We start from the raw sequence: 25,921 nt of genomic DNA on the forward strand, positions 1-25,921 counted from the left end.
TTCGTCCATCGATGGACATCTGGGCTCTTTCCATACTTTGGCTATTGTTGATAGTGCTGCTATAAACATGGGGGTGCATGTGTCCCTTCGAAACAGCACACCTGTATCCCTTGGATAAGTGCCTAGTAGTGCAATTGCTGGGTCGTAGTTCTATTTTTAGTTTTTTGAGGAACCTCCATACTGTTTCCCAGAGTGGCTGCACCAGCTTGCATTCCCATATAACTGAATATTCTCAACATGCCTCCTGGCATGCATTTACACAAGTGTCTCTAGGGGATGCTGGGACAGAGGGGTGTTTGGCTGAGATTTTTCCACCTCATACAATGTAATAATCATTTATGCATGTAAACAAATATTAATGGGAGACATTACTTTGAAATGATTTGTCAAAGCCAATGTTCCAGTGCTCTGTCAGGCATTTAGATTGTTCCCAGTTTCCCTATTACATATAACACTGTGATGGATACGGTGATCTTAACAATTAATGAAACACCTGGCATAATTCTCAGTACAAGTAGCTGCCCCACCTCTTTCCTTACATGTAATACCACAGATCTTAGTCTCTTTAGTTTGTGACTCATAAATCAGGAAGAATTTTTGGAAAGGCTCGGCTGGGAGCAGCCATTAAGAAATAGGTATTCACAGGGCGTCTGCTTGGCTCAGTTAGTTAAGCGTCTTACTCCATCCGGATCAAGTCATGATCTCACAGTTTGTGAGTTCGAGCCCCGTGTCGGGCTTTCTGCTGTCAGTACAGAGCCCACTTTGGATCCTCTGTGGCCTTCTGCCTCTGCCTCTCCCGCACTTGTTTTCTCCCTCTCCCTTCCTCTCTCTCTCTCTCTCTCTCTCTCTCTCTCAAAAAAAAAAAAAAAAAAAAAAAAAAAAAAAAAAAAGAAGAAGAAGAAAAGAAGAAAAAATAGGTGTTCACAGTAATAAAAAACCCAGGGTATCCAAAACCCAAAACAGAGGGCATTCCCAGTAAGGAATTAGGAAACGTGAAGACTGTGAAAGAGACTAAAAGCTCCTGCTTGTTCAGGGCTGGCTACAAGCTAAACCCTGCACTTCATGCTTATTTGGATCATAGTATTGTTGTCTTTGCTGTGGCCTTGGGAGATAAGTTCCGTTTTTCCAGATGACAGAATAGAGGCATGGAGAAGCTAAACAGTGTATCCACAATTGCATGGTTTGTAGGGAAAAAGTCTACGTCTCAACTCTGGTCTGATATCAAAGTCCAGGCTTACTCATCAGGCAATGTTGCCTCTCTGAATGATCATGGACAGAACTATTGAGTCTATTCTCTTTTGCTGTGCTCCTAAGAGTAGTTGACAGTTCATTCAGGGCAGAACTCTTTCTACAGTTATAGGAATAGAAATTTAATCTTCATAAAGAGGAAAGAACTGCCCAAATTCCCTATATCACCATGTAATCCTCAGTCCTTGAAGACCTTGTGGGGGATTCTACTAGCCTCATGTAAAAGGAAAAAAGAGAGAAACTAGGTCTTTGTCAATGATGAACCCTGATAATTTTAATCCAGCCTTTTCTGCTGTTCTTTTCATGCTTTTCTGAAGCCTTCCCAAATATAATGAGGGCATTCAATAATTCATATCACCCACCATCTTTTTCTTGATAGGAATTTGTGCTGGTAGAATGCCAACCAGCTAAAGAAAAGCCTCCTTTGGTTACTAGCATCTGGTGGTAGTCAGCATGTTCAGATATGTGTCTTCTAAGAGTCTACAGTGTTCCACAGCACCAAAAGAAATTTGAATGTGGGTATCTGATATCCAAGCCTTCTTACAGAACTTTTATAGAGAAAAACACCATTTCTGTAAGTCAGCACCACCCATAGAACTTTCTGTGACAAAGAAATGTTATGTGTGTGCACTAACACAGCAGCCACTACCACATGAGACCGCGGAACACTTGAAATGTGGCAAATGGACCATATTAGAAAATTCAGTTAAGGTTGTATGGATTCACTCTCTTTCTTTTTGAGTGTCAGAAAATCTGATGAAAGATAAATACCATCTGTCTAGAAAAATGTACATTTGATCATCATATAAACACAAAATTATATCAACTTGCAATATCCAATTACCTTAAGAATCCTGACAAAAGGTTGTGTGTACTTTAGGTGTTTCTCAAAGCATGATTTCAAGAGAGTTGTCTCCCAGGGCCCTCTGTTCAGCAGAGCTTTGTGTCCATCCATCCATCCATCCCTTGGACTTTTGCCATCTTTATAGTCTGGGGACCCACTCAAATGGTAAAGAGTCAGCCACTGAGCCAGAGTCTGATTTTCTCAGAAGTCAAGAAGAATCTTTCCACTGGCTATACTATTCATCCCTATCTTTACCCAGACCATCACTCCCTGTGTATTAGGATTGGAGTTTCTTCACTGCTGTACTTGGCTACATGTCTTTCCTGTTCACTGTCATGTTAAAAGAATAGCAGGCTTTCCTTGAGTGCATTTTCACATGAGGGCTCCAGAATTCAGTGCTTTTTCTCAGTATGCCTCAGTCTGCAATATGAATGTCAGGACCTGAAACTTGAGTGACATTATACTTCCTGCGTTGGTCATCAGCCCTATGTTACTTACCAAAGCCTAGCGTCAGGACTGGTGAGGGTATTGGCTGGATTTAGAGAATAGATTCTGGAGGACTAGAACTTTCTGCTGGCTAAACAATCTGCAGGCTACAGAGGTTGGACCTCAGCATCCTAGGGAGCCAACACCTTCTGAAAAAGTGTGCCTGGAAGGGAATTTTGATTGCTATAAATCCTATTATCAAATGGACAATGCCTTCAGTAGAACCTGCTGCGAGCTGGGCCCTGGGGGTGGACACCTGGCTGGGGATTCCCTTGGCCCTTATCTCTGTGTTTGAAAGTATTCTTTTCAATAGTAGGAGAACAAGTTGGGTTAGGGTAGGTCAGGATGAGGGAAAGGGTAAACATGGCGTTAAGTTTCTTGTTGATACTTACTTTCTTGAGGCCCCTTAATAGGACAGAGAGGGTGAGAAAATGGGGAATAAAGAGGAGTTCCTCATAAAGCTCAATTTTATATGCTGTTGGTGGTTCAAGAGTTTGTCATTATTGGACAGAGCATGCCTTATCTGGAATTGGGCCAGAATATGATCTGAGAATTCTACCTCCAGGCTTTCAAAAGATCTTCACAGATTGACATAGGTGATCCATGATGACCTAGTCAAGAAGTTTCTGGGGATGAAATCTGGGGAGAATAAAGAGGTGTTTTCTGGTGGGTTCCAACCCCATGTATCACACTGATCACCAGGTCTGTCTGTTCTACCCCTATATAACTCACATTTGCTTCCCTTTTCTTTTTGTCCACAGACACTGTATTTGCTCAGGCTCTCAATTTTTTTGGCCTGAATTTCCACCAAAAGCCCTTCAACTCTTCACTCAACCTCCAATCCTACCCGCTCCAGTCTACCTCCTCCACCCTACAGCTAGAGTGAGCTTTCATTTTATGGATCTAATCCCAATCACTTCTCTGATGAAAAGCTGCAATGGAGCTCATTATAGACAAGGTGAAAATTTTTTGGCATGCCATTAAGCACCTTTTAAGAGTGGGTGTCTCTCTACTCTCCATCATAATCTTCTTTATGCAATAAATTTCAAAAATATTTGTTGGTTGCTAATTACACACCAGGATTTGCTGTAGGCCCTAAAAGCAGAATTGAACAAAAGAGAAAAATCCCTGCCTTTGTGGAGCTTGCATTCTACTGGACGGGGACAAGCATGTAAATAAAATGTGTAGTTTATCAGATTGCAGTAAGTGATATGAAGAAAAATAAGAAAAGAAGAGAGAGATTGTGACACGGGTGGGGGTTATTCCAATTTTAAATTGTGGGATCAGAGAAAGTAACATTTTGGCGAGGACTTGAAGGAGGTGAGGGGGAAAATCAAACAAAATATTTCAGGAAAGACCATTCCAAGCAAAGAAAACAGGCAAGTGCAATGGTACTAAGCTAGGAATCACAAGGAAAACAGTGTGACTAATCAGAGTGAGTAATAGGGGAGTAAACAAGGAAGTTGAGTGTTTGTCTTTATTAGTGGGAGTTTGACTCCCACTTGGGATGAAATGGGCAGCTACTGGAGGGTATGAATTTGGGAATGACTTATATTCTAAAAGGATCATTCGGGATAAAGTGAGGGGAATAAACAGTTAAGGGCAGAAGATGGGAGATCAGCTAGGAAGCTAGGCAAGAGACCAGTGGCCTGGATCAGGGTAGTAGCAGTGAAGGTAGTGGATTCCACAGTATCTATTAAAACATATATTTTAAAGGTAGTCAAATAATTCACTGATGGATCAGATTTGGGGATAAGAGTAAGAGAGGGAGTCTGGGCCAACTCAAGGATATGGTTGCCATTTTCAAAAATGGGAAGAATTAGGTTTAGGGGTGGAAATCAGGAGTTTTTATTTGAGATGTGTCAATTTCAAGATGTCTGTTGGGCACCTAAGTGGGAATGTTGGAGTAGGCAGGTGAATATACAGCCTGGAGTTCAAAGGAGAGGTCCAGTCTGGAGACACACATTTGAGAGTCATCAAGATAGAGATGGTATGTAGAGCCAAGAGACTGGAGGAGAACATCTGGAAGAGTGGGAGATAGAGAAGGAACAAAGGAAACCAGGAGAAGCAGTCACTAGCAAGTTAGGAGGAAAACAAGGGGATGTGGTGTCCTGGAAGCCAGGAGGAAAAAGTATTTCAAGGAGAAAGGAGTAATCAGTTGTGATAAAACCTTCAGAAAGATTAAGAAAGGTAGAGACTGGTTATTTACAACTGGATATAGCAAGATGTTATTAATGACGTTGACAGGAAGACATTCTATAGAGTCATAAGCTTGAAAATCTGTTGGGAGGAAAGGAATTGGAAGTAGGGAAGATAACCAGCTATCACTGTCTGATGGAGATGAGAAATGGGACAGTAGTTGGAAGTGAGGTCAAAAGACAGTTTGTTGGTTTTTTTAATTTTAAATTGGGAGTAATTACAGCTTGTTTATTTACTGGTGGAAATGGTCCAGGACAGAGAGGAGAATGGTTAGAATGATGGAATAAGGTGGACACAAGTGGAGAGTTGTCCCAAGTTAGAAGCACATAGAGTTCATCCTTATTAATAGGAGGGATGTAGACTATATGAGCCCAGATGCAGGTAGGTAGGGAAATGATGTTCTGGGAGTTTGTGACGATTTTCTTCTTACCATTTTTATTTTCTCAGTGAACTAGTTAACAAGGTTGACATCTGAGTCTGAAGATAGGGAAAAAATTGTGGAAATTTTGAAGAGAGAGAAGGTATGGAATGGCCCTTTATGAGGATGGGTATGCTGGGGTAATGTAAGTAGGATTGATGGCCTTTGTGAGGTGTGTGGCCATGAACTTAAAGTGGGAACAGTAGCATAGGTGTGTGAATGTCCCAGCCATGTTCAGCTGTTGCACTTGTGTAGACATAAGTGGAGAGTTAGATTTAATTAAGGCTTGTGTGCTGTCAGAAGAGTGTAACGAAATGAGAGAGGGGAAAGGGAACCAAGGGTGAATTCAAAAGAGTGATTGTAATAAAGGGCCATGGAATCTAAGCAGGATAAGAGGTGAAACAAGGGCTTGAGGGGAATAACTGAGCTAAGGAGGACGACGGGCTTTTTTGACCAGAGGAGGTCAAGGATTTGGGAAGTTAGTATTTTATTTATTTATTTTTAAAGTGTATTTATTTATTTTGAGAAAGAGAGCATGAATGGAGGTGGGGAAGAAAGAGAGCATCCCAAGTAGGCTCTACACTGTCAGCACAGAGACTGATGTGGGGCTTGAACTCACGAACCATGAGATCATGACCTGAGCTGAAGTCAAGAGCCAGATGCTTAACTGACTGAGCCACCCAGGTATCCCAGAAGTTAGTATTTTAGAAGGATCGTCTTTAAGGATGTTGAGATTGTGTAGGAGCTGAGTCAAAAAGTGAGAGTGGCCATATGGCTGCAATGAGGGTAGCATAGCCTGGTTAATGTCAGAATCAAAGCTGGGCAGTTGCTAGGAAGGGGGGAAGCAGAACAGTCTGGAAGCAGCAATGAGGAATATTAAAGAATAATGAAGGACACCAATTATTCCACTGTGGGAGGTGGGAGAAAAAGAGCCACAGCTTGAGAAGCAGAGGACGCAGTGTCCCTTTAGAGCAAAAAAGTGGAGAAAAAATTCAGAGACCTTGAAAAAAGAGGGATTTTGCCACTTCTGACAATGAATTGCTGAGGGTTTCAGTAGGTGGGGGATCTGGGAAATGGGGTCAGATGTACAAGGCCATTTGGGATGAAATGCAAGGGATAAGGAACAACCTAGGATCCTGGGCTCCTTGCGTGACTGGCCTAAACCCTGATAAAGGGAATCATGATAACAGGTCACAGTGGTCTCAAGGAGGACAGTGGTGGTCAAACTGAATACTGAGGAAGGACCTACCATGAGAGTCCAAGGTGCACCTGTTGATGTTTGGCAGTGATGATGTGGAGGCCCGGGTAAGGGTTCTGTCTTTTCCAGAGCACTTGAAACTCCAGAAATTTAGAAACTTCATCCTGGAGAGAAATAGTGTCACCACTTTTGCAATTGATGCAAAGCATCTGGAGTCAGCTTGACTGAAGGAACTGGAGTTTTCATTGAAGGAAGAAAGGGACGTACTGGTGCTTGCAGCACTAAGCAGCAGGGTAGTTCTCCAGGGTATTTTGCAGGAGTTCTTGGGTGCTGGCCCATTGATAAGGCCATTTCAGTGGCTCAGTGATGCTGTTAGGTGCGATCTTTCTGTAGACCTTCAATCTGATGATTATTGTGTCATGCTTAAAAGAAGGCTGCTATACATCTAGGATTCACATCTAAATTCCAAATAGGAAATAAGATAAAGGGTATATACATCCTATGGAGCAAAGATGTAGAAGTACTTAATAATCTCTGAAGTTCTTAGCTCGTGTGGGTTGCTCTGCTAAACATACCGTCCCTTCTGTATAATCTAGCTAACTTCCATTCTCTTTCAAGATTCAACTCAAGGGGCACCTGGGTGGCTCAGTTGGTTAAGCGTCCAACTTCGGCTTGGGTCATGATCTTACAGTTTGTGAGTTCAGGCTGAGCCCCGCGTTGGGTTCTGTGCTGACAGCACGGAGCCTGGAGCCCATTTTGAGTTCTGTGTCTCCCTTTCTCTCTGCCCCTACCCCACTCACACTCTGTCTCTCTCTCCTTCTCAAAACTAAACATTAAAAAAATTAAAAAAAAAAAAAAAGATTCAACTCAAGTCACTATCCCTTCTGAGGGAAACCATTCCTATCTCTCTAGGCTGTTAGATGCTCCTAGTCCATGTGTTCAGAGCCTGTAATAGATTGCAGTACTGACCCCAGTTCTCCTGTCTGTATCCATGCCCTGTGTCCTATAACTCTGATTCTAGTCTCACCCATGCAACTTGCTTTGACTAATGGGAGGTTTTTAAGCAGAAATTAAAAAATCACTTGTGTAGTTGGGCTTGCACTTCTTCTTGTGTCTAAGCCATTAGAACATGCCTGTTGGATAATGAGAGACACATGAAGCAGAGATGAATCATTCTGATGAGAGCATCCTAGATCAGCCAACAGCGGCCATGCACTTCAGGGCGCCCAACCAAGATCAGCAGAACTGCTTAGGCAACCACCCCAGATGTATGAGAAATAAACAGTTATTGTCCTATATTGCTCAAGTTTTATGGTTGGTTGTTACTCAGCATTATGGTGCCATTGGATCATTGATACAGAATCCCTTGAGCATAGCTCTGTCACAAGCCTTAGCTCTATCTCCCCAGCTAATGTTGGGGATCTCCTTTAGAACATGATCACCTCTTATCTGTGTATACCTAGCACCTAGCATAGTGCCTGGCACACTGAGAGTGCTGTGAAACTTGCAAAAGGAATGAATGAATGAACCTTTGTTCAAGCTTTATAAAGGGACTTTCTGCTTTGTGCACAACAAGTGCAAAATTCCCCATAACTAAACAATGTGATGAAATGAATTCAACCACAAAAGACCTGGTTCAACAAGGTGTGTGAAACTACAATAAAAAATAAGCTCGGGGCTCCTGGGTGGCTCAGTTAGTTGAGTGTCCTATTTTGATTTTGGCTCAGGTCATGATCCCAGGGTTGTAGGATCAAGCCCCACACTGGGTTCCAAGCGGAGCCTGCTTAAGATTATCTCTCTCTCAGGACACCTGGGTGGCTCAGTTGGTTAAGTGTCTGACTTCACCTCGGGTCATGATCTCACGGCTCGTGAGTTTGACCCCGCGTTGGGCTCTGTGCTGACAGTTCAGAGCCTGGAGCCTGCTTCAGATTCTGTGTCTCCATCTTTCTCTTTGCCCCTCCCCCCACTTGCACTCTGTCTCTCTCTCTCTCAAAAATAAGCATTAAAAAAAAGAGTATCTCTCTCTCTCCCTCTGCCACTCTCTCCCACTTGCACTCTCTCTCTCTAAAAAAATATTTTTTAGTAATTAAAAAAAACTCTCATCACAGATTCAAGTGCTTTTCTACCTCAAGTACAGTGATCATTTCTTAAACATTGGCACTCAATTTAATAGTTTATTATATTGTGTAGTCAGTTTAAAGGTAATCTAAATCCCAAAAAATACACTTTATTTTTTTTTCAATATATGAAATTTATTGTCAAATTGGTTTCCATACAACACCCAGTGCTCATCCCAAAAGGTGCCCTCCTCAATACCCATCACCCACCCTCCCCTCCCTCCCACCCCCCATCAACCCTCAGTTTGTTCTCAGTTCACAAAATACACTTTAAAGGGTAGAGTGTAAATGGATATGACTCAGTGTACATATTCTTACTATGATCTTCAGTACACAATACCAAACCATTGTAATTACTGACATTTCCTAAATAATGTTGAGAAACTTGCACTGCCTTAAAAAAACAAACAAACATTATTTTGGAGCATCTACGTGGCTCAGTTGGTTAAGTGTCTGACTTCAGGTCATGATCTCACAGTTCATGGGTTTGAGCCCCATGTCAGGCTCTGTGTTGACAGCACAGATTCTCTCTCTTTTCCTCTCTCCCGCTTTCCCTCTCTGCTCCTCCCCTCCCCTCCCCTTCTCTCTCTCTCTCTCTCTCTCTCTCTCTCTCAAAATAAATGAATAAACTTTAAAAAACATTATTTGTATTAACATAAAAAAAGATAACTTCTTCTAGGGGTCTGTAAAGGATAATACATCTAGTGGCCTAGTCAGGTATGAGAGTGGGAAGGTGAGAATATCATTCTTGTATTTTTTCCAGTATAATTAACATACAGTATTATATTAGTTTCAGGTATACAATATAGTGATTCAACAACTCTATACATTACTTAGTTCTCATCACGGTAAGTGTGCTCTTAATTCTCCACCTATTTCACCCATGCCCTCACTTACCTCTCCTCTGGTAACTGTTAGTTTGTTCTCTGTAGTTAATAGTCTGTTTTCCTGTTTGTCTCTTCTTTTATTTGTTCACTTGTTTGTTTCTTAAATTCCACATATTAGTGAAATCATATAGTATTTGTCTTTCTCTGACTTATTTCACTTAACATTATGCCCTCTAGATCCATCCATGTTATTGCAAATGACAAGATTTCCTTCCTTTTTATGGCTGAGTAGTATTCCTGTGTGTGTGTGTGTGTGTGTGTGTGTGTGTGTGTGTGTGACCTCTTCTTAATCCATTCATCTATCTATGGACACTTGGGTTGCTTCCATAATTTGGCTATTATAAGCAATGCTGCAATAAACATAGGGGTGCATGTATCTTTTCAAATTAGTGTTTTCATATTCTTTGGGTAGATACCCTGTAGTAGAATTAGTGGGTCATATGGTAATCCTGTTTTTAATTTTTTGAGGAACCACCATACTCTTTTCTGCAGTGGATGCACTGGTTTGCATTCCCATCAACAGTGTTTGAGGGCTCCTTTTCTCCACATCCTTGCCAAAACGTATTTCTTCTTTTTAAAAAATGTTTATTTATTTATTTGGGGGGGGGAGAGACCACAAGCAGAGGAGGGGCAGAGAGAGAGAAGGAGACATGGAATCCAAAGCAGGCTCTAGGCTCTGAGCTGTCAGCACAGAGCCCAACGCAGGGCCTGAACCCATGAACTGTGGGATCATGACCTGAGCCAAAGTCAGATGCTCAAATGACTGAGCCACCCAGGTGCCCCGCCAACACTTATTTCTTATGTTTTTTATTTTAGCCAGAGAATATCATTATTATAAAACATATTATTATATGTTTTATATATATATGTTTTATATATAAACATATATATATGTTTTATTTATATATATGTTTATATATGTTTATATATATATGCTTTATATATAAACATATATATGTTTTATTTATTTTTATTTTTATTTTTTAACGTTTATTTATTTTGGAGACAGAGAGAGACAGAGAATGAACGGGGGAGGGGCAGAGAGAGAGGGAGACACAGAATCGGAAGCAGGCTCCAGGCTCTGAGCCATCAGCCCAGAGCCCCACGCGGGGCTCAAACTCACAGACCGTGAGATCGTGACCTGGCTGAAGTCGGACGCTTAACCGACTGCGCCACCCAGGCGCCCCATATGTGTTTTATTTATATATCATATAAAACATATTATTATATGTGTCAGCAGTCACATGGTATGGCATGTATTGGGGACACAGAAAGTAATTTTACCAAAGAAGTGCATTTCTGCAGAGAAATTGTAAGTAAGATTGGCAGTAACTAACGTTAAATGTCAATTACATATAAATTTTTTATAAAAGGCTGGAAGCGGCAGGGCAGGATGGACCCCAATTGTGAAAGTCCTTGAATATAAGGTTAGGGACATTTCAACATCACCTTTTACTGAGCAGAGGATAGTTAAACAGCTTTTGAGCAAAGAAGTGACATCATGAAGGGTTGGGTCAATGTTAGCTGCTGGATTCTAGCAATACTATGTGGGATGGTTTTTGCAGGAATGTATTTCATAGTTACATTAAATAATTTAATACCAAAATACTGTTATGCAGATGATGTTCCCATTTGTTGTAAAATCACATGTCTCATTGAAGTCTAGGTTCATACTGGATGTAAATGACCAAGGAATTATTTTGAAATTTTGGAAGGTTTGCTTTTCTCTTCCTGATAGTCATTTGGCCTGTTGTCTATTAGGAGTCCATGAATGACTTTTTTCCCCCTCAGGTTATTGGGTTGTCTCATTTTCTTCTATTGTGCTTTTGATACAGTCCCCTGGCTCTGCTTGTCCAGTTCTATAAAAAAACTATTTACGGGGGGCACCTGGGTACCTGGGTGGCTTGGTTAAGTGTCTGACTCTTGATCTGGGCTCATGTCATAACGTCACAGTTTGTGGGATTAAGCCACATACTGGGCTCTGCACTGACAGCACGGAGCCTGCCTGGGATTCTTTCCCTCTCTCTCTGCCCCTCCCCCACTCAAGCTCTCTCTCTTGCTCTCTCTCAAATTTAAAACAAATTTTTAATAAAACTTAAAAAAAATCTAGTTACAGACGGGTGTGAAAGTCAGAAGTCAGAATGAATGAGACTCCATGTAACCAAAACCAGAATCAATATTGGTATAAACTTTTCTAAGTGCCTTTTCCAAGAATGCATTTCACCTGAGTTTTGGTAGCATTTACCTTTTGGGTGTGAGGGTATCATTGTGTTCTTGAAAAATGATTCATAATCCACTAATTGAATTTGCTACATAGGTGTCACTATTTCTTTTAATTCAAGTGGAACTTAGAGTCAGGAAGGTAAATATCTTACCTCAAATCCTCTGTCATGTTAGTGATAGAAGCCTTTTCGTGTTCCATTCCTCTATACCTGTTTTCTCTGGCATGTTCTCCTCTCCACCTTCCTCCCAATTCCACTTTACAAACTCCGATTCAGCTTTCAAAACTCTGCTTAGACATGCCTTGTCTGTGCAACCTTGTCTTGTTCCCAAGGACAGTTCTGTCTCCTCCCATCCACGTTCCTTCCCTCATAGAAGTGAGCATTCTCTGGGATGTACAAACTTCTGTAATTATGCATATTCCTTTACATGTCTGTCTCCCCTGTTGGATTTTAAGAGCCTTGAGGTTCCTCTCCTCTATGTCCCCAGCACCAAGCTGGGGTACACACTAGGTGCTTGGTTAATGTCAAATCCAAAGTGAAAGAATTGAAAAGCAAAAAGGAAAATTCTAAACTCTTCCAACAATCTAAGCAAAAGAATAAGGGACCAAAAGAAAAAAAAGATTAAGGGACAGCACCTAAAGCTATCTTCACTTAGATTCATGTTTTTCTTCTTTAAAATGTTTGGGAAAGGACATTTCCCAGCCCTCCTGTAGCCATCAAGGAAGTGTCAGTGCTGCCCCTTTGTGGTGTTCCCTTCAGGGCTTCCCCCGTGGACTCCCTGCAGTTGTGTGCTGGTCAGTTCCCATGACACTTTGACCCCTCTCAGGAGCCCTGCAGAGTGTGGTTACTTTTTCTGCCTCGCTGCATCTCTATTGTGGATGCTAACTCCACTTTGTCTTGGTTTTCTCATGTTTCCTCTGTACAGTAACTTTTTTCACTCTCTTGAGGAGATCTGCCTTCCCCACCACATCTTCTTCCACCCACTGCCTCCCTGAAGAGCAGACAAGAGGGGGCATCCTCTGGGCCCTTTTCTTAAAGGGCCTTTTGCTTAATGTATATTCCTTCCAGTTTTTCAAAACTGTAATCAGATAGGCATGAATTGTAATCATTAGGCAATGAGGACTAAATGAACATGAGCACAATTTATTTAGGGGGAGAGGAGGAAGTCTACGCTAGCAGGTTGGCTCTTCCAGCTTCTTCTAGCTTCCTACTGATAAAATCACTGGTACCCCTGGCTTGAATCTGGCATGTGGGTCTTAGGGACACCAAGTCACAAAGCTCCAAACACATCCCAGTTCTCAGGATGCCAAAAGAACCAGGAAAGGAGCAGGCTAGGTTCAAGGGACCAGTTAGGGGAGGTTGAGGGTGGACTGTGAGGGACAGGTGTGTTGTTATCCCCTTGAATTCCTCAAATGTGTAACAAACCAGGGCCCAGGTGGCTCCACGACTCTAGCTTTAGGGTCATTTTTTTCCAAATATTTTCCCAGGTGATATAGACAGAAAGTCTGCAGAGGAAAATCTATCTAGTAGCCTAGTCAGAATCGAGCCCCACTTTGCACTCTGCACTGACAGTGCAGAGCCTGTTTGGGATTCTCTCTCTCTGCCCCTCCCCTGCTGACATTCTCTCTAAACAAACAAACAAACAAACATTAAAAAAAACACACAGCAGAGCACAGAGTCTGAAGTTGTGAAAGTTTGCACCATTGCCAGCGTTGTGCCCGGTGGGCTTGGTAGTGCCCTGGTGGAGGAGGGCAGAAACCCTGAGTGGGCAGCATGGTCTGAGGATCCCCTGGGTTGCACAGGAAGAGGCATTCCCCCGCTTGGAGTGCATTCGGGAGAGACAGCATGACCTCTCTGGGGACGAGGGATCGAGCTGGTACCTTTGAGCTGCCCTGTATGGTAGCATAGGAATGGGGGCGCTGGCTGAGGGCAGTGAGCCTTGGTGCTGGCTTTCTGCTGTGCTTTGCCTTAAACTCGCATGTGTGCAGCCGACTTCTGGGACGAGCTGGTAGATGGCCCCAGCGCAGCAAGACCCTCCCTCAGGGGATTGGTGTGGGACTGCACTGTGGGGATCTCTAAAATCTGGAGTTTTAGAACCCAGCCATCACCTGAGATAAAGCCTAGGAGTGCTGTGCTGCCTGGCAGGCAGACAGCTCAGAGGTAGACAGGATGAAGGAAGGATCTGATGAAGTCCAGGGACACAGAAGTGATTGTTTGCTCTTCTGTGAGGGCTTCCTGAAGGGTGGCCAGTGTGAGCTCTCAGCTCTGGGGATGAGCAAGTGGAGCCACGCCATTTTCACCTCACCCATCAGCACTGACTGACTTCAGAGAGCAAAACAGTGCCACCTAGTGGAGGCTGGAGCTGCTTACACCAAGCCCCGCCTCCCTGCACACTGCAGGCTCATCTCCACTAGGGCAAGTCCACCTGAGAATGTGCACAACAGGCCTCACCCCAGAAAACCAGCACAAACCGCTCCAGGGCCCCAAGTCTACTGATCATAGAGTGTTGCAAAGCTTCATTTCTAGGAGAAATAGGATCTAGCTTCCTTTTTTAAAAATTTTTCTTTTTAATATTTATTTTTTTGAGAGAGAGAGACAGAGCGTGAGCAGGGGAGGGGCAGAGAGAGAGAGAGACAAAGAATCTGACACAGTCTCCAGGCTCTGAACTGTCAGCACAGAGCCTGATGTGGGGCTCAAACTCATGAACTATGAGATCATGACCTGAGCTGAAATTGGATGGATCTAGCTTCCTTTTTATTTTTATTTTATCATTAAAATTTCTTTAATGTTTATTTATTTTTGAGAGAGAAAGAGCAAGTGGGGGAGGGGCAGAGAAAGAGAGAGAGAGAGAGGGAGACAGAGGATCTGAAGTAGGCTCTGTGCTGTCAGCAGGGAGCCTGATATGGGGCTTGAACTCATGAACCATGAGATCATGACCTGAGCTGAAGTCAGATACTTAACCAACAGAGCCACCCAAGTGCCTATATATATATATATATATATATATGTATATATATATATACACACACGCATATATACATATGTACATATATACATATATACATATGTATGTACACATATACATATGTACATGCATGTACATATATGTATACATATATACACATGTATATATACATATATGTGTACATGTATGCATATATACATATGTATATACATATATGTACATATATACACATACATATATATACTTTTAATTTTAATTTTAATTTTTCTATTTCTTATTTTGTAATTTATTTTTATTTTTTGGATCTATCCTCTTTTAACAAGCAGACCAAAACACATCTAGGATCTAGCTTTCCTTCTTTTTTTTTTAAATAGAGTTTTATTGTTTCTCTTATTTTTAAACTTTTAAATTAAACTATTAAACTAAAAGTTTGCTTTTAAACTTAAAGTTTATTTATTTTGAGAGAGAGAGAGCAAGCAGGGGAGGGGCAGAGAGAGAGGAAGAGAGAGCATCCTAAACAGGCTCCACACTGTCAGCACAGAGCCAGATGCAGGACTTGAACTCATGAACCATGAGATGGTAACCTGAGCTGAAGTCAAGAGTCAGACACTCGGGGCGCCTGGGTGGCGCAGTCGGTTGAGCGTCCGACTTCAGCCAGGTCACGATCTCGCGGTCTGTGAGTTCGAGCCCTGCGTCGGGCTCTGGGCTGATGGCTCAGAGCCTGGAGCCTCTTTCCTATTCTGTGTCTCCCTCTCTCTCTGCCCCTCGCCCGTTCATGCTCTGTCTCTCTCTGTCCCAAAAATAAATAAACGTTGAAAAAAAAAATTAAAAAAAAAAAAAAAGAGTCAGACACTCAACCAACTGAGCCACCTATTTTTTAATATATATATATATATATATATATATATATATATATATATATATTTAATTTTTAATTTTACTTTTTTATTTTCTGGATTTAGCTTCTTTAAAAAAATTTTTTTTAGCATTTATTTATTTTTGAAAGACAGAGAGAGACAGAGTGCAAGCAGGAGAGGGGCAGAGAGAGAAGGAGACACAGAAGCTGAAGTGAGCTCCAGGCTGTGAGCAAGCTGTCAGTACAGAGCCCAACATGGGGCTCGAACCCATGAACTGTGAGATCATGACCTGAGCCGAAGTCAGACACTCAACCAACTGAGCCACCCAGGCGCCCCTGGATCTAGCTTCTTTTAACAGACAGACCAAAACACACCTGGGATCCAGTTTCCTTTTTTTTTTTTCTGGACAAAATGACAAGATGGAGGAATTCACCCCAAAAGAAAGAATATGAAGAAGGGATTTAATCAATATACATATAAGTAAGATGTCTGAATTAGAATTTAAAACAATAATTATAAATAAAGCAGCTGGGCTTGACAAAAGAATGGGAGACACTAGAGAATCCCTTATTGCAGAGATAAAAGAACTAAAAACTAGTCAGGCTGAAATTTAAAATGCTATAACTGGGATACAAACCCAAATGGTGCCATGACAGTGAGGATAGATGAAACTGAGGAATGAATCAGGGATATAGAAGATAAAGTTATGGACAATAATGAAGCTGAAAAGACGAGAGAAGGAAATGTATTGGGTCACAAATGTAGACTTAGAGAACTCAATGACTCCTTAAAGCATAATAACATTCATATCATAGGAGTCCCAGAAGATGAAGAGAGAAAAAGGGACAGAAGGTTTATTTAAGCAAATTATAGCTGAAAACTAATCTGGAGAAGGAAACAGACATCAAAATCCAAGAAGCACAGAGAACTCCTATTAAATTCAACAAAAGCTGGCCATCACCAAGACATATCATAGTCAATTTCACAAAATATACAGACAAGGAAAGAATCATGAAAGCAACAAGGCCAAAAATGTCCTTAACCTACAAGGGAAGACAAATCAGATTTGCAGCAGATCTGTCAATAGAAACTTGTCAGGCCAGAAGGGAATGGCAGGATATATTCAATGTGCTGAATGGGAAAAATATGCAGCCAAGAATACTTTATCCAGAAAAGCTGTCATTCAGAATAGAAGGAAATATAAAGAATCTCCCAGACAAACAAAAACTAAAGGAGTTTGTGACCATTAAACCAGCCCTTCAAGAAATATTAAGGGGGACTCTTTGAGTGGGGACAAAAGACCAAAAGCAACAAAAACTAGAAAGGAACAGAGAACACCACCAGAAACACCAACTTTACAGGTAACATAATGGCATTAAACTCATATATTTCAATAATCACTCTGAATGTAAATGTACTAAATGCTCCAGTCAAAAGACATAGGGTATCAGAATGGATTAAAAAAAAAAGAAAGTCCTATCTATATGCTACCTATAAGAGATTCATTTTAGACCTCAAGACCCTCTGTAGATTGAAACTGAGGGGATGGAGAACCATCTATCAAGCATAGACATCAAAAGAAAGCCAGAGTAGCTATACTTATATCAGACAAACTAGATTTTAAACCAAAGACCATAACAAGAGATGAAGAAGGACTTTATATCATAATTAAGGGATCTATCCATCAAGAAGATCTAACAGTTGTAAATATTTATGCCCCCAACATGAAGTACCCAAATATATAAATCAGTAACAAACATAAAGAATCTCATTGATAGGGGCGCCTGGGTGGCGCAGTCGGTTAAGCGTCCGACTTCAGCCAGGTCACGATCTCGCGGTCCGTGAGTTCGAGCCCCGCGTCAGGCTCTGGGCTGATGGCTCGGAGCCTGGAGCCTGTTTCCGATTCTGTGTCTCCCTCTCTCTCTGCCCCTCCCCCGTTCGTGCTCTGTCTCTCTCTGTCCCAAAAATAAATAAACGTTGAAAAAAAAATTAAAAAAAAAAAAAGAATCTCATTGATAATAATACAATAATAATAGGGGACTTTAACACCCCACTCACAGCACTGGACAGATCATCTAAGCAGAAAATCAACAAAGAAACGATGGCTTTGAATGACACATTGGACCAGATGAACTCAACAGATATATTCAGAACATTTCATCCTAAAGCAACAGAATACACATTTTTTCCCACTGCACATGGAACATTCTCCAGAATAGATCATATACTGAGTCACAAATCAGCCCTCAACAAGTATAAAAAGATTGAGGTCATACGATGCATATTTTCAGAACACAATGTGATGAAACTTGAAGTCAACCACAAGAAAATATTTGGAAAGACCACAAATACATGGAGGTTAAAGAATATCCTACTAAAGAATGAATGGGTTAATCAGGAAATTAAATAAGAAATTAAAAACTACATGGAAGCACATGAAAATGAAAACATAACAGTCCAAAACCTTGGGGATACAACAAAGGCAGTCCTAAGAGGGAAGTATATTACAATAGAGGCTTACATCAAGAAGCAAGAGAAGTCTCAAATACACAACCTAACCTTACACCTAAAGGAGCTAGAAAAGAAACAGCAAATAAAGCCTAGAGTCAGCAGAAGAAGGGAAATAATAAAGATTAAAGCTGAAATAAATGATATAGAAACAAACAACAACAACAACAACAAAAAACAGAACAGATCAACGAAACTGAGCTGGTTCTTTGAAAGAATTAATAAAATTGATAAGCTCCTGGCCAGACTTATCAAAAAGAAAAGATAAAGAACCCAAAATAAATAAAATCACAAATTAAAAAGGAGAGAGCATAACCAACACCACAGAAATACAAACAATTTTAAGAGAATATTATGAAAATTTATATGCCAACAAACTGGGCAATCTGGAAGAAATAGATAAATTTCTAGAAACGTACAGACTACCAAATCTGAAACAGGAAGAAAGAGAAAATTTGAACCAACCCATAACCAGCAAAACAATTGAATCAGTAATCAAAATCTTCCAACAACAAAAGTCCAGGGCCAGATGGCTTTCCAAGGAAATTCTACCAGACATTTAAAGAAGAGCTAATATTTCTTCTTCTCAAACTGTTCCAAAAAATAGAAATGGAAGGAAAACTTCCAAACTCCTACAAGACCAGCATTACCCTGATTCCAAAAGCAGACAAAGATGCATGAAAAAGGAGAATTACAAGCCAATATCCTTGATGAACATGGATGCAAAATTCTCAACAAGATACTAGAAAATTGAATCGAACACTACATTAAAAGAATTATTCACCACCATCAAGTGGAATTTATTCCTGGACTGCAGCACTGGTTCAATATTTGCAAATCAATCAACATGATATACCACATCAATAGAAGAAAGGATAAGAACCATGATCCTATCCATAGATGCAGAAAAAGCATTTGACAAAATACAGCATGCATTTTTGATAAAAACCCTCAATAAAGTAGGGATAGATGCAATATACCTCAACATCATAAAGGCCATATATTAAAGACCCACAACTAATATCATCTTCAATGGAGAAAAAATGAGAACTTTTCCTCCATGGTCAGGAACAAGACAGGGATGTCCACTCTCACCTTTACTATTTAACATAATACTGGAAGTCTTAGCCTCAACAATCAGGCAACAAAAAAAAAATTAAAGGCACCCAAACTGGCAAGGAAGAAGTCAAACTTTCACTATTTGCATACAACATGATACTCTATGTAGAAAACCTGAAAGACTCGACCCAAAAATTGCTAGAACTAATATATTAATTCAGCAAAGTCACAGAATATAAATTCAATGTACAGAAATCTGTTGCATTTCTATATACCAATAATGAAACAGCAATAAATAAATAAATTTTATATATATATATATATACATATATATATATATATATATATATATATATATAAAGGAATAAATCTCGTTTAAATTTGCACCAAAAACCATAAGATACCTAGAAATAAACCTAACCAAAGAGGTAAAAGATCTGTACTCTGAAAACTATAGAATTCTTTTGAAAGAAATGGAACAGGATACAAAGTAATGGAAAAACATTCCATGCTCATGGATTGGAAGAACAAATATTATTAAAATGTCTGTACTACCCAAAGCAATCTACACATTTAATCCTTACCAAAATACTACCAGCATTTTTTCACAGAGGTAGAACAAACAGTTCTAAAATTTGTGTGGAACCACAGAAGACCCCAAATAGTCAAAGAAACCCTGAAAAGAAAACGCAAATCCGGAGGCATCACGATTCCAGACTTCAAGCTATATTACAAAGCTGTAGTCATCAAGACAGTATGGTACTGGTACAGATACAGACACATAGATTAATGGAACAGAATAGAAAACCCAGAAATGGACCCACAACTATATGGCCAACTAATCTTCAACAAAGCAGGAAAGAATAGCCAATGGATAAAAGACAGTCACTTCAACAAATGGTGTTGGGAAAACAGGACAGCAACATGCAGAAGAATGGACCATTTTCTTATACCATACACACAAAAAAATTCAAAATGGATGAAAGAACTAATTGTGAGACAGGAAACCATCAAAATCTTAGAGAAGAGGCAGCAACCTCTTTGACCTTAGCCGCAGCAAGTTCTTACCAGACCTGTCTCCAGAGACAAGGGAAACAAAAGCAAACATGAACTATTAGGACTTCATCAAGATAAAGGCTTTTGCACGGTAAAGGAAACAATCAACAAAACTAAAAGGGAGCCTACAGAATGGGGGAACATATTTGCAAATGACATATCTGATAAAGGATTAGTATCCAAAATCTATAAAGAACTTATCCAACTCAACACCCCAAAAAACAAATAATCCAGTTAAGAAATGGTCAGGGGGTGCCTGGGTGGCGCAGTTGGTTGAGCTTCCACTTCGGCTCAGGTCATGATCTCACAGCTGGTGAGTTTGAGCCCCTCATCGGGGTCTGTGTGGACAGCTCAGAGCCTGGAGTCTGCTTTGGATTCTGTGTCTCCCTCTCTCTGTCCCTCTGCCACTCATGTTCTCTCTCTCTCTCTCTCTCAAAAATAAACAAACATTAAAAAAAAATGAAATGGGCAGAAGAGATGAATAGACATTTTTCCAAAGAAGTCATCCAGATGGCTAACAGACAGACACATGAAAAGATGCTCATTCATCATCAGGGAAATACAAATCAAAACTATGATGGGATACCACCTCACATCTGTCAGAATGACTAAAATTAACACAAGAAACAACAGGTGTTGGCAAGGATGTGGAGAAGGGGGAACCCTCTTACACTGTTGGTGGGAAGGCAAACTGGGACAGCCACTCTGGAAAACAATATGGAGGTTCCTTAAAAAGTTACAAATAAAACTACCCTACGTTCCAGCAATTGCACTAGTAGGTATTTAACCAAAGGGTACAAAAATACAGATTTGAAGGGGTACCTGTACCCCTATGTTTATAGCAGCATATATACAACATATATATACAACATATATATATATATATATATATAGAGAGAGAGAGAGAGAGAGAGAGAGAGAGAGAGAGAGACACACACACACAACAGTCAAATTATGGGAAGAGCCCAAATGTCCATCGACTGATGAATGGATAAAGAAGGTGTGGTATATATGTACAATGGAATGTTACTCAGGCATCAAAAAGAATGAAATCTTGCCATTTGTAAGCACATGGGTGGAGCTAGAATGTATTATGCTAAGTGAAATAAGTCAGTCAGAGAAAGACAAATGCCATATGATTTCACTCATGTGTGGAATTTAAGAAACAAGACAGATGAACATATGGGAAGGGGGAAAAAGAAAGGGAAACAAACCTTCATAAGAGACTCTTTTTTTTTATGTTTATTTATTTATTTTGAGAGAGTATGAGTGGTGAAAGGGCAAAGAGAGTGGGAGAGAGAGAATCCCAAGCAGCTCTGTGCTGTCAGTGCAGAGCCCAACATGGGGCTTGATCTCACAAACTGAGAGATCATGACCTGAGCTGAAATCAAGAGTTGGATGCTTGGGGTGCCTGGGTGGCTCAGTCAGTTAAGTGTCCAACTTCAGCTCAGGTCATAAACTCAGCGTTTGTGAGTTTGAGCCCTGTGTCGGGCTCTGTGCTGACAGGTCATGGCCTGGAGCCTGCTTTAGGATTCTGTGTCTCCCTCTCTCTCTCCCCCTCCCCCACTCACACTGTCTCTCAAAAATGAATAAATGTTAAAAAAGATTTTTTAAGGCAAATATCTTAGAACTAAAATGTTGACAATGGTTTTAACAGTCAAGGTTCCTTTAAAAAGCAGAAGGCACCCTAAGTTGGAATATAGTAAGTAGTTTCTTCTAAAAGGTCAACTTACAGAAATGTAAGAGAATGTGAGGTACCCACACTCTGACAGTAGCAGTAAGCCATTAGCACCTATATGCCTGAAGGAGGAAAGGAAGCTCTGTAAAAGCGGGAAGTGTGGGGGAGGGGCCTCTGGGCGGGAGCTGTTTTTGCAGAAAAAGCCACCACTGCCAGAACTTAGGTGATGAAAAGGGAGAGAGTGGAGAAGAAACACCCCACTTTCTGGTTTCCTGCAATTGCTTCCCGTTGGCTGAACCCAGCTGGAAGCCAGAAGGCAAAGAAGCCCATTGGTACCTCCCCCCACCCGCCACCAGGGCTCAGCCTCCCACAGCCTAAAGGAGGGCAGAGACTGGATCTGGAGGAGAGGGGACACACAGGAAATGACCAAGCCCAGGTAGTGCCAGTCTGAGGGTAAAGAGAGGGAAGGTGAGCAAGACAAGAGCACGGTTGGATCCTGCCTTTATTAAAATTTAGGTATTGTGTCACTGTGGATTTTTTTGCTTTTTAAAAACTATTACATTAAAATGTGATTTATCTTGATTACTGAATTTGTTAGCACTGTCCTCCCCCATACTCCCTTAAATTTTGTACCTGAGGCAAATGTGTCACTCACCTTACTCTAATCCTGGCCTTAATTAAAGGGATTCTCTCTGGATAGGAAGATTGTGGGTGGTTTTTATTTTCTCATTTTTGCTCATCTGCATGTTCTAAATGTTTTGAAGTGAGCATGTATTCCTTATATAATAAAAACAAATGCAAAATTTTCTTCTTTGAAAGTAGGGATTTTTGGGGCACCTGGGTGGCTCATTCGGTTAAGCGCCTGACTTTGGTTCAGGTCGTGATCTCACGGTTTGTGAGTTCATGCCCCACATAGGTCTATGAGTTCATGCCCCGCATCGGGTTCTGTGCTGATGGCTCTGAGCCTGGGACTTGCTTCAGATTCTGTGTCTCCCTCTCTCTCTGCCCCTCCCCCACTCATATTCTGTGTGTGTGTCTCTCTCTCTAAAAAATAAATAAAACATTTAAAAAAATTAAAAAGAAAGTAGGGATCCTTTGTACAACATGGAGCAGACTTAGCAAGAAAATCAAATGTTTGTTGAATGTGAATTAAAAAAAATGTGTGTATCAACTCTGTTTCCAAATCCTACCTCTTCTCAATTTCTAACTCGAATGCCAATTTCTCATGAAACATTTCCTTATATCCCCAATCATACTGACCTACAAAGGCCCACACAGCGTGCGCATGGGCCACCCCTATCTCTTCACCTTACCTCCTGCCGCCCTCCCTCTCATTCACTTGACTCCACTACATTGGCTGCCTCCTGGCTGTTGCTCCTGGTGCATGGGGAACAATCAGTTAATATTTGTTGAGTGAATAAATGAATGAATGAATATGGCATCTCCCTTGTTTTTTTATCATTCTTGACATAATCTGTTTTGTTCTATATAGGTGTGTGTTTATCTTACCTCCCCTACTCTTAAACAGCTCAGGCCATCCTACTCACTTTGATATGACCCTTGGTCCCTGGCACATTGCTTGGAATGTACTTAATAACAACTATTAACAACAATAGTAGGAAGAGCTCCCCCCCTTTTTTTTGAGTGATTACTATGAGCCAAGCCCTGTAGTAAACATTTATAGGTATCCATCACCTCATTTATATATCTAAATGACTGTCAGGATGCACATGTAGGAAAGCACATAGTCATAAAAGGGACCTTCTGTACAGGGTGCCTGGTGGCTCAGTCAGTTAAGCATCCAACTCTGCCTCAGGTCATGATCTCGCAGTTCATGAGTTTGAGCCCTGTGTGGGGCTCTGTGCAACAGCTCAGAGCCTGAAGCCTGCTTTGGATTCTGAGTCTCTGTCTCTCTCTGTCACTTCCTTGCTTGTACTCTCTCTCTTTCTCTCAAAAATAAATACACATTAAAAATATTAAATTAACAAGTACTTAAAAATTTTATCAGAGCTAATTTCTGATATGGTAAATATCAGTAGATATAGCCCACACATAAACTAAAACTCTTTGGGGTCCTCAATACCTTTAAGAGTATTATGTGGCCCAGGGAGCAAATTGCTTGAGAACTTGGTGTTATTAGGTAATATTTACATTTCTTTTCGGCTCTAAAATTGAAGGGTTCTCTGCTCATAAAGCAATTTAGATCATACATAACTTTTGGAGGGCAGGAGCAGGGGCTCCAGATCACTAGGCAGTCTTTGGGGCAGCTCAGAGAAGAAGGGCCATCTTGGAACTGGATTCTGGGCCTAGGTTACACATTGTTTGACTGATCTTGGGCACCTGGATTTTCTCTGCTCTTAACTGCTCGATGGACTTGTGGAAGCTCCTTTCCTGTCTTGGACTCACACACAACTCCCAGTTATGATTCATTTCTCCCACACTCATTATTTCACTCCTTGTCCTCTTTTATGCTTAAGTGATATGTAAATTTTTACCTTGACCCTTGACTAGAACCTGCTTCCGACTTTTTTCTTTTTCTTTCTTTCTTTCTTTCTTTCTTTCTTTCTTTCTTTCTTTCTTTCTTTCTTTCTTTCTTTCTTTCTTTCTTTCTTTTCTTTCTTCCTTCCTTCCTTCCTTCTTTCTTTCTTTCTTTCTTTCTTTCTTTCTTTCTTTCTTTCTTTCTTTCTTTCTTTCTTGTCCTCCAACCAGATTTATTGAACATAACAAAATTCTATATACAAGGTGACCTGGATCTGCTGCCTCAAAACATGATCCTTTCTTTCTTACTTATATTTTGATAAGTCAGTCCGCTGAGTGTGAAAAAGCAGCTTACTCTAAAATTCATAGAAAAGTGCCCAATGCAAACTAAACAAATGGGGCCTAACCACTGGAAGTTTAATAGTTCTACAAGATAATTAACATAGGATCAAGCCCCTAAGACAGGCTGCTGGAGAACTGAAATGATGTCAAGAGACCATTTTGTGCTCCGCTACTGTGATGCCATCATGTTTCTGGATCATAATGTTCCCATTATCTGATTCTAGACACACCACAGGAATTTAGTGGGGACTGCGGTTAGCTTAGCTGCTTGCTGGGCTAGAACAGATGTTACCCCAGCATGCTCATCTGACAGGGATCCGCGGCAGCCCAGATTAAGACCTTGTGAATCTGTGCACAGGACTCCAACAATGGATGAATTCTTCACTGTGTCCTCCAAGTGTTGCTCCAAGGTCGTCTCCATCCTGCCTGCTGCCTGCCCCGCCCCTACCCTGCTTCCAACATTATATACTTAGTTGTCCATAAACCAAGGTCTTACAATATCCAAACACTTCCTGGATTAGGTAATATTACCTAAGATGTTAGCCCCAAATATCTTATTTCATATTGCCCAGGGCATGTGCAGGATTACAACAGATTTCATGGTTTAAATTCTTTCTCATTGATTACCTCTGGGGAAAGGAACAGGGTGGCAAAAAATAAAACTTTGTTTCAAATGAAGCAATCTGAACATAATCTGAAATGTAATTATTTCTAAAAAAATTCCTTGTTTGGCTGGCATCATTCCATATCAGGGAGGATCATCTTACAGGGTGGTTACAGAAGTGCAAAGTACATCACACATCACTGGGCAGTAAAGAATGGTTTTGTTTTTTATCCCCTTCAGTTAACTGAGTCATAATTTGATGGAGTGAACTAAGAATATTCACTGGCCTCTATTACTTTATGAAAATGGTATTTTTTTAAAAATCCAGATGCACTAGAAACTTAGATACACTATATATTGTATGAAGTATACGTACTGGAAATGCTTCATACTTTCTATTCATCTGCTAGTATTTGATGTAATTGGTGATTTCTTTGTGCTCTGCTTTTGTTGTTTTCTCAGTATGTTCCCATGTTGATGCATGTGGAGGAAAGAGGCAAGTGAAGGTGTTACTCCCAACCAGGGCACTTATTTGCTGTGAGATCTTTGGCTTGTTTTGCCCTGGGTCTCCATGACTCACATCTGTCACACAAGGGGAAGACTTGCCTTTGAGGGACAACTGGGAGGAAAACACAAGATCCAGACAACAAAGTCTTTTGGAAAGTTAAAAGTACTATTCAAAACCTAAGTAGTAGTAGTAACTATTTCTCATGCTTAGTTCTCAAAATACTATGGAGGGAAACTGGAACCTAGAC

The 25,921-nt window shown here is 40.7% G+C and overlaps 1 protein-coding gene and 1 pseudogene across 1 annotated transcript in view; one reads left to right on the forward strand and one right to left on the reverse strand.

Annotated features, from left to right (window-relative positions):
• LOC111556221 (zinc finger protein 23) overlaps positions 1–25,921 on the forward strand; it is a 141,299-nt gene that overhangs the window by 36,899 nt on the left and 78,479 nt on the right. The window lies entirely within an intron of this gene.
• Positions 24,709–24,983, reverse strand: LOC123382415 (annotated as a pseudogene).

The sequence above is a fragment of the Felis catus genome, chromosome E2 (assembly GCF_018350175.1).
Source record: "Felis catus isolate Fca126 chromosome E2, F.catus_Fca126_mat1.0, whole genome shotgun sequence".
Lineage (NCBI taxonomy): Eukaryota > Metazoa > Chordata > Mammalia > Carnivora > Felidae > Felis > Felis catus.